The sequence below is a fragment of the Fringilla coelebs genome (assembly GCF_963513975.1).
Source record: "Fringilla coelebs genome assembly, chromosome: 11".
Taxonomy (NCBI): Eukaryota; Metazoa; Chordata; class Aves; order Passeriformes; family Fringillidae; genus Fringilla; species Fringilla coelebs.
In genome coordinates this window covers 5,374,384-5,380,463 of record NC_140037.1, presented here as the reverse complement: position 1 = coordinate 5,380,463, position 6,080 = coordinate 5,374,384, and positions in this window count along the sequence as shown.

Here is a 6,080-nt window from a genome sequence, read left to right as displayed (position 1 = left end):
TCTCAAACCATTCTGTGATTCCCTGATTGGGATAATGTCCTTTTAAGAGTGTTCTGCTACAAAACCTCCCAGAATTTCCCCTCCATCCCAACATCCTGCCCTCTGTTTTCCCCTTACCTGCAATTCTCTTGACTGAGGAAGCTTTCCTGGCAGGCAGGTGAAGGCACTTGGTCGTTCCAGCGCCGACACCACTGAGCTGCACCATGGGCCTCCCCATGGGCAAGCAGCAACCCTCAAAGGTGCTGCTGGCCAGGGCAGCCAGGAAGCAGTAAAAGCTGACCAGCCCAAAGACGAGGGTGGCAGCGATGTCATATCCAGTGGGAAGAGCATGGATGGCATCCAGCAGGAAGCTGACAGCGATGAGCATGAACGTGAGAGAGTAGAAGAACCAGGCCATGTTTAGGAAGAGTGAGCAGAAGACAATGAAGCTGTTGAAGAGCATGAAGGAAATTATGCCCACGGCTGCGTGGAAGCTTCTGGCAGTGCCACAGAGGCCACTGTACCTTGTCAGGCCCCAGATGATCCACATGACAGAGTAGAGGATGAAGGCACTGCTCTCCAGGGTTTTACCCCGGGCAAAGGCCACTGAGCCACCAAGGAGCTTCAGGATCCCACCAGCTACCACCACCCATGGAATGACCACAGTGGCAAGAGGAGCCTGGGGATCTCCTGAGGCTGTTAGAGCAAAAGAAGCCAGGACACTGCAGGCATAGGCAAGGACTTCCGCATCGGCATACTTGGAATAGCCCAGGAAGGGAGCGTGAAGGTCTGGCCCCTCCCGGAGCTTCAGGAGGCTGCTGCGAGCAAGGAGGGCCTTCACAGCCCCCTTCCCTGTTGGGATCTTGGCCCTGGCCCTCACGTTGTACAGATGAATCAGAGCCACCAAGGCTGAGGACACAAAAATGGCCACGGCCACGCCTTGGGGGCCACCTGCAAAAAATCCCCTGGGGCTGCAAGCCAAGGCAATGCAGTAGGGGACAAAAACCAGCAGGTACAGGCCATCCACAGGGCTCTGAAGGGAGAGAAAAAGAGCCAAGACAGCAAAAAGAATGGAGAAAACCACCAGGAATGGGGCTGGGAGAGACGGCTCCTCCGGCTGCCAGGCGGGGTACAGGAGGCAGTAACCTGCGGCGAACTTGAGGATGGAAGTGAAGCCAAAGGCCGTGGCCATGAGAACGTCCATGGCACGGTAGGACAACACGCAGATGCCAATCTGGTAGGTGCCAGCTGCCCACAGCCAGGGCACGTGGCCCAGGAAGAGTCTGTGGGTGACCCCCAGGAGCCTGCAGCAGAAGACAGCGGCGGACACCATGTTCAGGAGCAGCCCGGCGGCTGCAAAGGGGTTGGTGCTGCCAGCGCTGCCCCGGCCCTGCTCCTGGGCCTTCTTCTCGGCCAGATCCGTGCCGGGGAGGGCAAGGCTCCCTCTGGTCAGGAGGCGGAGGATCCTCCCCAGCGCAAAGTAGCCCCCGACCAAGCAGACGCTGAGGTGGCCGCAGGCCACGGCCGAGGGCCCGAGCGAGGAGCTGCAGTGCAGGGCCACCTCATGGGCGCTGGCCAGGGACACGGCGGCGGCCACCAGCCCCAGCAGGGGCTCTCCGCAGAGGAAGCCCACCATGGCCAGCAGGAGCAGGGCCAGGGTGAAGGCGGCCAGGCCTGGCACCAGGGCATCGCGGGCATCCCCCGGGCCGGGCAGCGCTCCCTGCCCTGCCAGGATGAGGATCACGCCATAGCTGCTCCAGAGGGCTGACAGGGTCAGGCACAGGGCCACCAGCAGCGAGGCGTTCCTGAGGCTCCTCCGGATCCCTGCAGAACAAACAGAGACTGGGCTGTGGTGTTGGACGGGGTGTGGGAAGCAGGGGGTAGGAAAGGCGGGAAGCAGGATCTCTACGGGGCAAGGATCAGCACAGGTCCTGCCTGATGATGGATTTGTCCTGGAAAAAAGGAGGCTCAGGGGGACCTTATCCCACTCTTCAACTACCTGAAAGGAGTTTGTAGTGAGGGGTCAGGCTCTTCTCCCAGGGAATAAGAGTTAGGACAACAGGAAATGGCCTCAAGTTGTGCTGGGGGAGGTTTAGATTGAGCATCAGTGAAAATTTCTTATGGAAAAAGTTGTCCAGCCCTGGTACAGCTGCCCAGGGCAGTGGTGGAGTCCAGCCCTGGAAGTGTTTAAAGACACATGGATGTAGCACCTGAGGACATGGCTAAGTAGTGACCATGGTGGTGGTGCTGGTTGATGGTTGGATTTCACAATCTTCAAGGTCTTTTCCAACCTGAACAATTCAGTGATTTGATGATTCTGTGATTTCATGTTGCTATGAGTTATAAAGAATAAATAATTCAACATTCATTCTAGAAAGTGTGGGTTTTGTCCTAGGCAGTGATTTTTTTCTCTCAGATAAGTAGAGGCACTGTCTCTTGGGACTTACCCATGGACATTTCAATCCATGCCTGCTGAAAGCACTCTCAGAAAGCCTGGGAGATAAATGTGTATTCAATGTGTTAAAACTCCAAGATCTTGGTAGAGCATTTGTTTAAAACAATCATTTATTTCTTCTCTTTCCTACAGAGGGAAAATTTGCTGTGCTGGCACAGAGCCCTGGAATAGTTTGGGTTGAGAGAGACCTCAAAGGTCATCCCATTCCACCCCTGCCACGGGCAGGGACAACTTCCACTGTCCCAGGGTCCTCCAAGCCTCATCCAGCCTGGCCTTGGGCACTTCCAGGGATCCAGGAGCAGCCACAGCTGCTCTGGACAACACACTCCTCTGGGAGAAGGGATGAGTGGCCCAGTGAGGCTGCTGTGGTTTGTATCTTGTTGGCAGAGCAGAGCTGGATGTGCACAGCTGTGGCAGGGAGCTTGGGGGCTGGCCAGCCCCAGATCTTACCTGCATAGGCCAGGAGAGCCGACACGAGCAGCAGCAGGGCCCCGAGAGCCGTGCTGGGGATCAGTGGGGCCGCTTGCGGGGGGCTGTAGAAACGCACGGCCAGCAGGAGAGAGCCTGTGGGACACAGAGGGGAAAAGCACACAGAGCCTGTAAACCTGCCCCAAAAACCAGGGGAGAATCAGGGTGGACAGAGCAGGGAATAGAGGGAAAATAACAGTGCAAGATCTGCAAATAGGAAAGCCTAAGGAACTGATGGAGTGTGGCTTGGTTTGTGCCCAAGGTCTCACCTCTTTCTGCGTGCCTGGTTTGGAAAAGTTTAGAATTAGTCACTAGAGGTTGTCCAGAGAGGTTGTGGATGCCCCATCCCATCAAGGTCGGGTTGGATATTGGGGCTAGGAGCAGCTGGGTGCAGGGGAAGGTGTCCCTGCCCATGGCAGAGGATGGAACTAGATTGTCTTTAAGGTCCCTTCCAACTGAAACCATCCTGGGAATGTATGAAAGAGTCTGAAAGTGCTGCCCTGTTGCCAGATAAAGGTAAAATTCCACAATTCTAGTTATACAAAAGGCAGACAGACACATACACCCTGCAGCTGACCCCTCCAGCTTTGTACTGATGGAAAACCGGCTGAAAAAATCCAGGAAGATGGAACACAAAGGAGGAGCAAGTGAAAGGGAGTGGACACAGAAAACAGAGCTGCGGGGAGAAGGGCTGGAAAAGGAAAGGGGAGGAAACTGCATCCAAACCGAGATGAATTACTACAGTGACTATGAAAAAGTTTGGATTTGCTTCCCACCCAGCGTGGAACGAGTACAAAACTTCAGGCCAGCCCTTGGAAGCCAACACAAATATTTTCTTGGCTGCCAAAGCAGGCGCAGGGATCTCTGGATAGAAAAGCTCACCCCAGGCAGAGAAGCCTGCGGATAAACAGCCTCTTTAGCCCCCTCGGAAAAGGAGGGTGTCCCGGAAAGCTCGTCCCAAGCCCGTGTGCCGTGCCAGGATGCCAGGAGCGGTCCCTACCTGCGGAAATGCCCAGGAGCCCGATGCAGGAATGCAGTGACTCAGCCCCGCTGTCGCCCATCCCTGCGCGCCGCAGCCCCGGCCGAGGGCTGCACTGCTGCCTCTCTTTCCTCCCATGCTCTTTATAACCAAACCATCGCCGCTGCCGCCGGTCCTCCCTGCTCTCCACCCCTTTTCCCTACAAACCTCTTCTGTTCCTGCTCCTCTCTGCATGCGGGAGGAAATGCAAATGAAGTTCTGGCTGCAGTAAATTTGGGGCTGTGAGTCAGCGTGGGCTGCTGGTAGCTCCCTCCAGGGGCCTCTTAATTTTACTGTTGATTAACCCTTGTTCAAAAAGACACTTGAAAAATAAGGCTGAGAGTTTATTGCTGTTGCTGCCTTTTTTTGCTCCTGCCAGTGAGGAAATTACACTGGTTAAAATGAAGGTTTTTGCAAGCATCCACCTTGATGGAGCAAACAAGCCCTCTGCAAGCCCAGCAGCTCCTTGGGGACCACTTGTTTCTCCTCACACTGGCCACGGGCCTGCTGTTTGTCCCTGTCTCAGCTCTGAATGCCTGGCACCAGCCCCTTGAGCTGGGCAAACCCAGGGCAGACTCAGTGCCATTCCCTTAAAGGTGACTTCTGTCCATCTGCCACTCCACATCCAGCTCCTCCAGCCATGGAGAGCCTCGCTGGCTTTCCAGGTCAGGAGTGAGTGTCCAACGCTGCCAGGATTGTGTCCCAAAGGGGACATGAAGGACCTGTGGGCAGCTTCCTGCTGCTCCTCATGGGGAATGCATGGTCAGGGCACAAAGGTGTTTATGGATGGAGGGGAGGCTGCAGAAAGCACTGGCCTGGGGATCGTGTTGAGTCATGGCTTGGGTGGGAATTGTCAGAGAACTATTCTGTGAGAGCTGACAGAGCTTGGTTCCTCTGTTGTGTTGTTTGTGGGATGGACCAGTGTAGGGACTGTTCCCTTTGGGAACTCAGCTCCAGTTAAAGCAAATCCCACTCTCCTGACGAGGTAAAAGGTGCAGAACAGCATGCAGAGATTTGCACTGATACTCTTGGGCTGCCCAGGGATGGCTCTGCAGAGTTCCTCCAGCAGCCAGCTCTGATGTTCCCCTCAGCAGATCCTGCTCTATGATCCCCCATAAATCCTGTTCCACAGCCAGGACAGGAGGACAGGAAAGCTGCTGGGAATGGGACTGGGAGCTGCGCTGACTGAGCTCACAGTCAGGCCTGTGGGATCATCCAAGGGGTGTTGGAGCTGGGACAGCATCCAGAAGAACCCCAGAGCTTCAGGCCCTGTGCTCATCAGGATGCTGCTTCTCCTGCCCCGAGCCAGCTGCAGCATGATGGCAGCTGGATCCAGCTGGATCCCCTTCACTGCCCCCAAACTTTCCTGGTATCTCTAACTGTGCTCACCCTGCAGGAAGAGGATCCCTTCCCACCCCTCCTCACTAGAACCTTAACGCAGATTAAAGGCACTTGTTAATACCAAAGCCCACAACGAATGTGTACAGCCAAGGCCACCTAGGCTGGAATAACCCAGCTGAGAAATGTCATTTATCATTCATCTCTTCATTGCAGAGAGACCTTAGGGCTGACATGTCTGTTGTGAGAGATGTTTTCCCAACAACTTAGGGCTGACATGTCTGTTGTGAGAGATGTTTTCCCAACAAGGGAAACAAGCCTGGCTGGTCCAGTTGCACCAATTCCCCCGATGAGGGGAACCAGCCCAGCCAGTTTACACCAGGCAGGGGTGACTGATGTGGTTTGCAGCAGGCAGGCTGTGGGAATGCTCAGCCTCTGGCTATCTTTGTTCCATGGCTAGCGGGACTGCTCCTGAAGCAGCTGCAGGAAAGAGAAAATACCTATTCAGGTTGCAACATCACTTGGCTGTTTTTCCATGCAAGAGGAAATAATAAACTCCTAAACCATAGTTAGGATTCCTTAGATAGCAAAACAAAAACAGGGGAAAGGCTTTGGGTGTTTTTTATGCATATCTCAATTTAACTCCTGCTCTGGGCAATAAAAGTAACTGAGAGGCATGGTCTGGGTTGGGTTAGTGGGACTGTAAGGCCTCTGTCACACATTTCTTGTTCCTGCTTGTGCAGGTAGCAACTGGGTGCCTGAAATGCCTCATTTTGGGAGAAAAATGCCATAAATGAAGTCCCAAGCAGCAGCAATGAGCCT